Here is a 12448-nt window from a genome sequence, read left to right as displayed (position 1 = left end):
ATAGAAAACATTAATACGATAGGAAGTCTGGACACAACTAAAAAAAATTTTCAACTGGTACACCATGGAAGCTGTATGCTTTGCAACAGGAAAATAATGCAGCAAAGGAATTTGGACAGCAGCTTGAGGTTTGCTATAATGGTGTTTGAAATGCCACTGTCTAAGGATTTTGTTCTAAAACACTAAGCTTGGATCCTTGGACATTTGAAGCCTGAAAAAAGCCTGCTTGATTTTTTTTTATTACCATAGTAATATTAAAAAAATATGTATATAGTCTTTTGTTTGGAACCTTGTTTGATATATCTAGTCATTAGGTGTAAAGCTTTTTCTCACGAACATTTTGCTATTGTTTTTTAATTTTGAACATATATGTGGTTCTCTAAGCCACATAATGTACACAGAAAAATATGTATTCACCTGTCAATGAGGCTAGTATTTTTTTTTTAATATTTATTTATTTATGATAGTCACAGAGAGAGAGAGAGAGAGAGAGGCAGAGAGGCAGGCAGAGGGAGAAGCAGGCTCCATGCACCGGGAGCCCGACGTGGGATTCGATCCCGGGGTCTCCAGGATCGCGCCCTGGGCCAAAGGCAGGCGCCAAACCGCTGGGCCACCCAGGGATCCCGAGGCTAGTATTTTCTAAGCTGAATGTCTTCACTTAAGATAAACCTTATTAATAATGGTGATAGCAAAAAAAAAAAAATAACCAACATTTGTTGTGTACTTCCTACATGAAAGGAAGAATGCTGTGCACTTTACATGTGGCAGAGTGTTCAGCTTTCTCTCATCCTGTTTCCTCTTCTTCCCGGCAACCCAACATATACATTTCCATACTCATTTGTAATTATGTGTGGCCATGTGAATTACTTCTTGCCAATGGAATAGTAGTGAGATATACCACTTCTAGGTCTAGCCCATAAAATCATCCCACATATGATGCTCTGTGCCCTTTTCTTTTCTGCAGGCTTGATGAGGAAAGCATGACAGTCTTAGAAGTGATATGTTGAAAGGGTGGGGTTACAAGGTGCAAAGAGCCTTGGTTCCAATGTCGCTGATTGGAGGAGAGCCCCCTGACAATCAAGAAAACCCATATAGGATTGTATGTGTATGAGAAGTAAATTTTTGTCATGTTCCAGTTGTTATAATTTGGTCACTTATTTGTTGTAGCAGCTAATATTACTTTTATGAGTATGTATTTACTACTTTGCTCTTTGAGATGAAAATTCTATTTTACGCATTTTAAGGGTAAGGAAATTGGCTGATAGAGAAAGAAAAGAACAACACCTAAGTGAACAGTTAGCTCCTAAATGGTAAAGCTGGGACCTGATCCAAGTTCTCTTTGTAGATGCCTCTTTCTCTTAATATAGTTAACCATAAGAGATAAGACAATTCTGTAAGTTTCATTTCTTATACTTTGCACTATCCAGCTCAACCCTTTAGAAAAACTGTTGTTTGCATACTAGACTCTCAGTAAATTCCAGTATTCACCAACCTTTGTTTTTAAAGTGTAGTCTGCACTCAGCAAAATTTTTGTGCAATTTTGTGCAATAATTGGGAATGTTTTTAAAATTGAGATTTATTTAAGTTATATTGCACTAATATTTTAGATTTAAAAGAAGAGTTAAAATTTGTATCTTTTAAAATTTCTTTTAAAAGAAGAGTTAAAAATTGTATCACTAGTGGGGCACCGGCCTGGCTCATTTGGTGGAGCATGTGACTCTGGATCTCAGGGTCATAAGTTCGAGCCCCACATTGGATTACTTCAAAAAATTATATCACTAGATAATATTGATTATGAAGACTCATGATCAATATTATCAGATAATACAAATCTATAGTGTACTTTTTTCAAATCACTTTTTTTTTAGTTTAAATTGATTATTTGAAACATTAACAGTAACTGCTTTTGTTATTTTCTAATATTTTGCTCAAGTTATTTTCACCGAACTATTTCGTGGTTTTGATCTTAGGAAATCTTCATAATCATTTTAAATCTGAGGTCTATATTTTTAGATCCTTGTGTCTCATTGTCATTCAAGACTGTGGGCTTTCCCACATCTATGGAGGGATAGCACTGTAACTGTATCATGTTATTTGGATCATTGGAAAAGATGTTTTGAACTGTTGCCATAACGTAGACACAGTCAAGTTAATAAGCACAGTAAATGCATCACAGGATAATATGTCTTTAAATGTAGAGACTTTTCATGCTTATTTAAAAAAAAAAAAAAAGGAAGACAGAAGAATCAATTTTTAAAGTCCTGGAAGTAAGTACATGCCTAAAGAAAAAAAGCCTATTGGTTAGTAGAAAATGTGAACATCAATTAGATGTAAAGAAAGCATTCTTGAGGCCCAAAACAAGTAGTGAAGTACACGAAGGCATTGAGGAAGCTCACAATTTGTATAACAAAATGCTTGGAATACCAGAGGAAATACACTTTCCCTATTGTTTTATGAAATAACATATTTATTCATGGTTAATAACTAAGTATAACATTCCATGCTAAGGACCAAAGTCCTTCATTTTCTTGTTGAGACATTGGAATGGTTTTTCATAATAAAAAATGAAAAAAACAAAACAAAACAAAACAAAAACAACCCTTGCTTCTCAGTTACAGAAGATGAGTTTGTTTCACTGGAGATTGTTGTTTGGCAGGTTTCTCTTTATCTAGCTAAGGCTCCCACCTAATTCTCAGCATTACCTGTTACTCTTGACCTCAAGACTGTAGGAGTAGAGTCTAGTTTATGGGTCAAACTTCCTAGAGGAACACCAGGTCCTACTATTTTTGCATATAAAGCTCCATTTAGTCCTGGCAACGCAAGGCTTTCTGGTTCAAAGAGAAGAGTCTTATAAGACTTCTTGGACACCAAATAACTCTTACAAAACAACATTTTGATGAATTAAGTGTAAATGAATCAGAAACATATGGATTAAATTTCCTTTGAAATATGCATGCCTTTTCTGAATTAAGGGGGAAAGCGTTTGGCAAAATGTATTTTGCTGAACCCAAAACACTAGAATAAAGCTCAAAGTTTTCCTGGACCCCCAAATTATGCTGGAGTCTCTTTTCTTTTAAAATTAATTCATGTTTAGGCTTAATATTGTTTATTTTTTTATATTTGAAAATGGCTTTACCCTGATCTCTAATTTCTTCCCTGGATTTGTGCTTCCCTTTGTTCTTGATAAAATCCCTCACACTCAGAAGTATGCATCCAACTTAGAAGAAATGCATTCTGCTTCCCTCAGTATAATTGTGCAATCTTAACTTTACATCTTAATTCAAACTTAAAAGTGCTGTGTAAGTTGTCTAGAATTTTCCCCATGCTGTGATGATCATTTGGAAAAGGCAAGATCCTGAAGGACTTTTGAAGATACAAAAGAAAGAGACATCAGCTCCCAGTTTTGTAGAGGTAAACATTGTGACACCCAGGGAGAAAGCTTGTTGTGTGGTAGGAGTGGTTCTATTCCTGTTCTGCTGCTGTAAAGGTTATGTCTACTCCTCTTCCACCTTCCTCATTATGGTGTTAGAAGAGGAGATGAATACAGTTGTCTTTTACTAAATTTTAGTATCCTTTTGTCTTCTTTGACTTAATTTATCTCTTTCGGTGGCCTTATGCTAAAGGGGGCAGTAGAGTAAATGCTTAATGAATTAACTCTGCTCTATTCATTGACAGTTAAGATTCTACTTTCCTTTTCCCTGGAACTCTGGATTGGGAATGCAGGACTTATCACCTCTCTACTCTGCTTCTTTTCTTCACTAAACTACAATCAAACAAGTCTTCCTCATTTTCTCCCTTCAACTAAACTTTCCCCTTTCCAGGGCCTTTGCACATGCTGTTCTCTGAGTTTGGAATTCTCCCCTACTTCCATCTTCCAGCCACTCCCATGGCTAATCTGACTCAGCTTTCAAGTCACAGTTCAAATGTCACCACTCTAGAGAGGTGGTTTGTGAATAGCCTATCTCTAGTGGTTCCTTTCCCTTCCAAAGTTATTTCTTTTCCCTTTAAAGCATTTAAGATCACAGTTTATAATAATTTTACTTGTATGTTTGTTCCCCTATTTCTCTTTCTTCCAAAAAAGGCAAGGACTGTATTTGCCTTGTGTATGTTTTTTTTTTTTAATCTCAATGTCTAGCAAAATACCTGGTACACAGCAGGCATTTAATAAATGTTAAATGAGTGACATGCAATTTCTGTAGCAAACTTGTTACAGAAATAGAATAGATAGTAGATAAAATGGGCTGAGGGGGTTTGCTGGGACATTACTAGTTTGTGTGTGTTGTCCTGATTTAATGATTAGTAGTCTCCTTCACTTTCAGCAATATCCTGATTTGGATTATGAATTATATGGTCACTCTAGCTATCTAATATTTTGGATTTTCTTTACTTCTTTTATGTAAAGACTGTGTCCCCTGCAGCTGCATATAGGTGTGGTGCTTTGGTTGGATATCTCTTAGGAGGACATATGACTGTCCATATGTGATCTGGAAGGCAGTTATACTGCCTATAGAGGGAAAAGAATATTGATTCATCCTATGCAGTCAAGATGAATGATGGATTTAAAAAAAAGGTCATGAAGTTGTATATTATTTGGCTTCTGCGCTTACATACAGCAATGATCTCAAGGAGACCTTTAGTATGAATGTAAGAATAGACAAATTAAGATTAATAACTCAGGCAGGAAAAGGAAAACCATCATGACATGTACATCTTACCTGTTGAGTTTATGGAGATTGCATAGGGCTTTCTTCTAATCATTGAGAGGCCGATTGATAATCTGCTTTAGAAAAAGAAACATACACAAGAAAATGTTAAATAGACTATGTGCACAATGTACAGAGAAAATGTACTGTAGGGCCTTAGAAGTTAGGCCCAGAATGATTGGTGGCCAGGGACTTACGAGAAAAGAGCTGAGGTAAAGTAGTCAGAAATTAGGCTGATAAGGTCGGGCCAAGTTGTGAAGAAACTTTTTGATTGAGAGATGTAATTTGAATATAGTAGGAATGGAGAGGAAGGAGAGTAGCCTGAATAACCCACCATTTGAGTAACCTAGAAATAAACTAACTTAAAAAATATGAAAGTCCAAGATAGTAAGCTGTCCTTTTTTGAAAATTCCTGATGCAGATACTTATAAAACATTGGAAAAAATTTTTAAAGATTTTATTTATTTATTCATGAGAGATACAGAGAGAGAGGCAGAGACATAGGCAGAAGGAGAAGCAGGCTCCTTGTGTGGATCTCCATGCGGGACTTGATTCAGGTCCGGGATCACGACCTGAGCCAAAGGCAGATGCTCAACCACTGAGCCACCCAGGTGCCATAACATTAGAAAATTCTGATCTCACTACTTGTCCAAATATTTTCAAGGGTACAATTAATTCTATAAATTTCAAGGATGCAACATTTTCAAGGATGCAACAATTAGTTGTGTAAATTTCTAATTCATTTTCATGTGATGCTTTTATTTTGTAGATTCACATTTGCAGGATAAGTTTTAAGAGATGGTTTGTTTTTTCTTAAGGACCGTATCTGGAATTTGGTAAACTTGCCACTTCATTTGTACTTCCCAAAACGTGTTCCGTAGACCATTACTTCTGTGGGATGTTATGGGTGTTAAGAGGAAAAGGGGTTCGTAGTCAAATTATTTTAGGAAGTGCTGAGTAAATGAAGTTCAACAGATGTTTTTTTGGAAGGATTCTTAGCAACTTTAATATGTTAATTTACCTTGTAATTTTAAGAAAAGGATTCAAGATGCAGAGTTTTTAGCACTTTAAAAAAACTAAGACTTTTTTTTAGAGCAGCTTTAGGTTCATAGGAAAATTGAAGAGAAAATACAGATTTCCCATATGCTTCCTGTCCCCCCACATGCACGGCATCCTCCAATATCAATATCCCCCACCAAAGTGGTACATTTGTTACAATTGATGAATCCACATTGACCCAAAGCCTGTAGTTTCTATTATTAACTTATTTACATTATTATTATTAACTCTTGGTATTGTATATTCCATGAATTTGGACAAATGTATGACACGTACCCATCTTTATGGTATCATACAGAATATCTTTCCTGCCTTAAAAATCTTCCTGTTCAGCCCATTCATCCCTCCCCTACAAACCCTGGCAACCACTGATCTTTTTACTGTCTCCATAGTTTTGCCTTTTTATAATGTCCTATAGTTGGAAACATACAGTATGGTTTTTGGTCAACTCTGACAATCTCGGTCTTTCAATTGGTGCATTTAGACCTTTGATGTGTGAGGTGATTGCTGATATAGTTAGATTAATATTATATTTGTTACTGTTTTCTATTTGTTGCCATTGTTCTATTTTTATTTTCCACTGATTTTTCTGCCTTTTGTGGTTTTAACTGAGCATTTTATGATTCCATTTTCTCTCTTTTCTTACATATCAGTTATACTTTTTTTTATTTTACTTTTTAAGTGGTTGCCCTAGAATTTGCAAAATATATTTACAGCCAATTCTAGTTCTTTTTCAAATAACACTATAGCACTTCATGGGAAGTGTGAGTACCTTATAATAACAAAACAATTTTAATTCCTCCCTAACACCCCTGTATCACTGTTGTCATTCATTTCATTTCTTTATAAGCATACATAATATATAGAAGCATACATACATACTATATAAGCATTCATAAGATCTACACATAAGTATGCATAATTAAATATACATTGTTAGTATTATTTGAACAAACTGTTATCTGTTAATTAAGAATAAGAAAAATAAAAGTTTTTTTTAAATCTAGACTTACTCTTGCTTTGATGTTCTGCCTTTATATAGAACTTGATTTACCGGGATCCCTGGGTGGCGCAGCGGTTTAGTGCCTGCCTTTGGCCCAGGGTGCGATCCTGGAGACCCGGGATCGAATCCCACGTTGGGCTCCCAGTGCATGGAGCCTGCTTCTCCCTCTGCCTGTGTCTCTGCCTCTTTCTCTCTCTCTCTCTCTGTGACTATCATAAATAAATAAAAATTAAAAAAAAAAGAACTTGATTTACCTAAGTTCTATATTCTCTCTAAAGAACTTCTCTTAATATTTCTTGCAAGTAAAGTCTATTGGCAACAAATTCCTCAATTGTGTTTGTATGAGGAGGTCTTTATTTTTTCTTCACTTCTGAAAGATAATTGTGTATAGAATTCTAGGGTAGTGGCTTTTTTTTTCTATAAACACCTGAAATATTTTACTCCTTTCTCGTCTTACTTGTATGGTTGAAGGAGAAGTCGGTTATCTTTGTTTCTCCATAGGTAAAGTGTTTCTTTCAGGATTTTTTCTTTATCTGTAATTTTCTGTAGTTTGAAAATGGTATAGATATAGGGTATCTATAGATAGATATAGGGTAGATATAGGGTTTTTTTTTTTTTTTTTTTTTTTGGTCATTTGTCCTGTTTGGTGTTCTCTGAATTTCCTGGATTTGTGGTTTGATTTCTGACATTAATTTGGGGGAAATTCTCAGTCACTATTGCTTCAAATATTTCTTTTGTTCTTTCCCTTTTCTTCTCTTGGTATTCCCATTATATGTATATTATACATTTTGTAGTTGTCCTACAGTCTTTGGATATTCTATTCTGATGTTTTTTAGTTTTTTGGGTTTTTCTTTGGTTTTTGTTCTCTTTGGTTTTTAGTTTTCAAGGATTCTTTTGATATAGCCTCCAGCTTAGATTCCTTTATCAGCTGTGTCCAGTCTACTAATCAGCCCATCAAAGGTGTTCTTCATTGCAGCCATAGAGATTTTTAACCCTAGCATTTCTTTTTTGGTTCTTCGTTAGGATTTCCATGTCTCTGCTTACATTGCTTTTTTTTCCCCCTGCATGCTGTCTACTTTATCCATTGGAGGCCTTAGCATATTAATTACAGTTGTTTTTAAATTCCCAGTCTGTAGTTCCAACATCCCTGCCATGTCTGGTTCTGATGCTTTCTCTCTTAAAATTCTGTTTTTGCTTTTTGGTATGCTTTGTGTTTTTTCTTTCCCCTTATAGCCAGACATGATGTATCAGGTAAAAGAACTACTGTAAATAGTCCTTTAATAATGTGTGGTGAAGTGTGGGGGGAGGGAAAGCATTCTACAGCCCTATGATGAGATCTTGTTCTTTTATCTATGCTTCTAGACTGTGAACTTCACAAATGTTTCACAAATTTTTTCTTTTCCTCCCTTAGGTGAGACAGGGTGGCAGAGTGGGCTAGTTGAGCATTTTCCTTCTCCCATGCGGAAAGCTAGAGAAAGCTGGATTTGGGTATTTCTCTTCTTCCAAGGCAGGTAGTTAGGCTCTGAGAATACCTCCACTGTGGTTAATCCAGTCTCTGGTTAACCAGTTCCTGCTGTGAGCAGGACTTACTGAGAAGATTGGAGTGTGCTCCTCTACTTCAAAATGGTTCCTTCTATCCTCCCCTGCTCGAAACACAAGGGGATTTTTCTTTGGTATTTACTGTAAGGATTTGGTTAAGCTCCTGGAGGTAAATATCACAGTCCTGTGGGTGCGTCTCTATGATTGGGTTCCCTGGAATTTTTAACTCTCAGAGTTGTCCATACTGAACCACCAGCAATTTGTTGGTTAAACAGGAGTTTTCTTCCCTGACATTGGTTTCTGTGGAGGTTTCTGCTTGCAGATTTCTGCTCTGGTAAGTTCTGACTCTCTGTCTCTCCAGTGTTAGTGGCAGGTGGTTTGTTCTGTGTCTTCCCTTCTCTTATGGATCCAAAAAAAGTTGATTTTTTTCCCTCCAGTCTTTTTAACTTTTTACTTGTTGTTAGGTGGAGTGGTGACTTCCAAGCTCTTTATGTGCAGAACTAGGAACATTTGTAGCACTTTTTGAAAGATAGGAATTGTTTTTTAAAAATAAGAAAATAGGAAGCAGAGACCGAGATGAAGTTAGGAGTGTAAAAGATTTATCAGTAACACCCTTGAAAGGAAAGGGGCAAATGTGGCATTGCAGAGTGGGAGCCCTCAGCATGAGGCAGATCTGTCAAAGTCTCTGCCAGCCCCATGGGACCTGTGGAGCAGAGATTGCTCATTAGAGGAGTCCCCAGTTGGACAAGAATGGCCGGAACCTTCTACCAGAGTCTTGCTCAGTCTTTGGTGTGTGCCATCCTCAGAACCCTGTGACTTTCTTCTAGAGATTTTTTAATACTAATTTTAGCTTTTGCACGCAGCCTTTGATCCATTTTGAGTTAGCCTTTGTTTATGGTGTGAGGTGAGTTAAGGTTTGAGAGTCTTTATTTTGCATATGGGTATTTGTTTCAGTCCATTTGTTGAAAAATTTATATAGATAGCCATTTGACCTTGCCATTTGCTATGTTGATTGCAACCCTGGCTTCTGTGTTTAAGTACCCTCACCTAGTCTCCTCTGCACCAGAGCCCCATCATTTTCATTGCTGTCAATGAGCCACATTCTCTCACGGCCTCTCCTGCCATCAACTCTGATCTGTAGAGGAGAGCCACTGTGAGCTTCTTTTCTTTTTAAGATTTTATTTATTTATTCTTGAGAGATGCAGGGAGAGAGGCAGAGGCATAGGCAGGGGGAGAAGCAGGCTCCCTGCGGGAATCCTGGTGCAGGACTCCATCCCAGGACCCCGGGATTACGAACTGAGCCAAAAGCAGATGCTCAACCACTGAGCCACCCAGGTGCCCCCACTATGAACTTCTTAATAATGGTGGTGCTCCTCTCATGGAGGTGCTCCTGAGGGCTTTGATGAATGGTGTGCTCTCTGGATCTTCTCATGGCCTAGAATCCTTGAGTGGATTGTCAGGTCTTACATAATATAGCTGTGCCAGTGTACCTGACTCCAACATAAAAAATTCCTTTTCTGTACTATCTGCTATGGTAATTCAGGCGGTTCAGTCTTCTCAGCATGAGCCATCGGTTTCTCCAGGCTACTTACTAGGAGCCATCCCAGCTGCTCCTTGGGCCCTTTCTGGAGCGAATGTTCCTCCTGTAGCCTAAGACTGTCTCCTGACATCAGTTAATACTTGATAAGTCCAGACTTATGGTGCAGCCTCCTTGGTTAAGCATCCTCAAAATTGAGTCACTATATATTATCCATCCTTGTTAATATATGCTGAGTGATTCTTACCTGTCTTTTTGGATATAGTCCCTGTTTCTTAGGACCAGATTGCCTTGGCTGTGTTATTGCTGCAACTTAATCCTATTTATTGGTGACCTGGCATAAGGGGAGGTGAGGGCAGATCCTGAGCAGGGGCTCTTGTTGCTTAGCAGGGCAGGGGGTTCTACAGATTATTCTTACATGGGAAAAGTGATAAATCTTAATAGGTCTGGATCACTTTTGTAGGTTCTCTCTCTTTTTTATTTTATTTTATTTACTTATTCATGAGAGAGAGAGAAGCAGAGGGAGAAGCAGGCTCCATGCAGGGAGCCCGATGTGGGATTTGATCCCGGGACTCCAGGGTCACGCCCTGGGCAGGCGCTAAACTGCTGAGCCACCCATGGATCCCCAGGTTCTCATTTTAAGAGTAGTCTAGAGAGAGAATCTTCACAGGCTTCCACCCAGATGCTCGCTCCCACTTCATGTGTCTGGGCCTCAGGTTTTCCCACCAGGGTCCTAATCTTGGCATAACCTAGTTCAGCTGAGTATTCAATCTCTTTTGAAACCGGGAGACTCTTATTATTAAATCCTGAGTTTGGTCTTTCACTTTTGCTGTTGTCATACTTCAGGGAAAAAGGGAATAAAGGCCTTTTTGTAAACTGCCAAAGAGGCCCTCTGGCCTTTCCATTTTGTTTTCAATTGTTTAACTGTCTTCACCTTGTCATCATCCCTTATAGGAGTCAATGTAATTTTATAACTATCAGCTACTTTCACTGGCCTTGTATGCATTGTCCCTCTTCACCTTTCAGACCCCTGAATCCTTGAGAAGGGACTACCTGTATCATGCACACCACCTAGAATGGGATCTTATTGCCAGCCAGCCAGTAACTTGTCCAGCCCCAGTACCTCATTTTACTGCCTGCTCTCTTGGACTGAATTGTCTACTAGGTGACTTGGATTCTCTGATGAGCACAAGGTGAACCTGAGTTGGGATGCAAAAAGTTTATTGGGGGTTAAGGCTTTGAAAGGAAAAGGGAGACAATAGGATCAGGCAGGGAGTAGGAAGTAGGATTATTATGCAGATCTGACTGGTCTCTCAACTCAATGGGAAACCTGGAGAAAGATGCTGGTTTTGGAGAGATCTCCTATGGTGTATTATATGTGGCAAGGCTCTTTAGATGGTCTTGCTCAGCCATTGGCTGATGGTATTTGAGAAGGGCATGACCTGGTGTAAAAACAGGCAGACAGGAAGCCGTTGACATCCCCTAGGCTGACAGTTAACTGCACTTGTTGGCACTGGATAAAGAGTGCCTTCTTGAAAGGGAGTCTGAGTGGCACATCTCCATGTCTCCAGCAGGATGTGTTGGTGGTCTGGTTTTCTATGGGACACTTTCATCTTGGATTTAAGAAACTAATTCTATTAATCTCCTAATTATAATGACAGTAAAACAGTTTTGTAATAGAAAAGCATACTTATTGATGGGTATTAACAACCTAGCAATATTTAAATAATTGTACAAGTTTAGGTACAACTAGACGCTTTATACCTACACTAAATTTCTGTTTCCTACTTAGATTTCCTACCTGGAATAAAATCGTCTGACTTTCTCCCTCAACTTTGGAACATAGTAAGTCAGGATTCCTGGGTTCATTCATGACTTCTGAAGACCCCCCCAAGTGGATGTTTAACAGTGGTGCTTTTTTTTTTTTTTTTTTTTTTACTTAGCTTTGTTTCTTATTCTTAAATACTAGAGTAATTCTCTTGATTCTCTACAGTACTTTCTTCTTTTCCTTTTCTCTCTGGCTTTGAAGAGAGAAATTACAATTGCTAGGTAATGATTGTGAGGTTTTGATCCTACTCCATGGTAGCTCATCAGGGATCTTCCAGAGGAGAGTGTAGGAAAATGGGGGTTGTCTCTCACTCCAACTAGAAGTCTGCAGGAGACTTCTCCTAACTAGTCATTCTTTCAGCAGACATTCCTGAACACTTTACCTCCCTGGCTACTCCCCCATCTTTCAATTAGGAGCTTATATTTAATGGTAATTCATATTTAAGATATAATTTCTTTAATAGAATGTTAAGGTTTGTCCTTTCATTTTTTAGAAACATACATTTATTTATTTATTTATTCATTCATTCATTCATTCATTCATTCATTCATTTGAGACAGAGAGAGAGAGACAGACAGACAGGTAGAGGGAGAAGCAGGCTCCATGCAGGGAGCCCAACATGGGATTCGACCCTGGGTCTCCAGGATCACACCCTGGGCCGAAGGCGGCGCTAAACCACTGAGCCACCCAGGCTGTCCTTTATTTTATTTTTATTTTTTTTAGATTTTTAAAATTAATTCATTTATTCATGAAAGACACAGAGACAGAGACACAGACAG

Source organism: Vulpes vulpes, chromosome 4 (genome assembly GCF_048418805.1).
Source record: "Vulpes vulpes isolate BD-2025 chromosome 4, VulVul3, whole genome shotgun sequence".
Taxonomy (NCBI): Eukaryota; Metazoa; Chordata; class Mammalia; order Carnivora; family Canidae; genus Vulpes; species Vulpes vulpes.
This window is presented reverse-complemented; position numbering follows the sequence as displayed.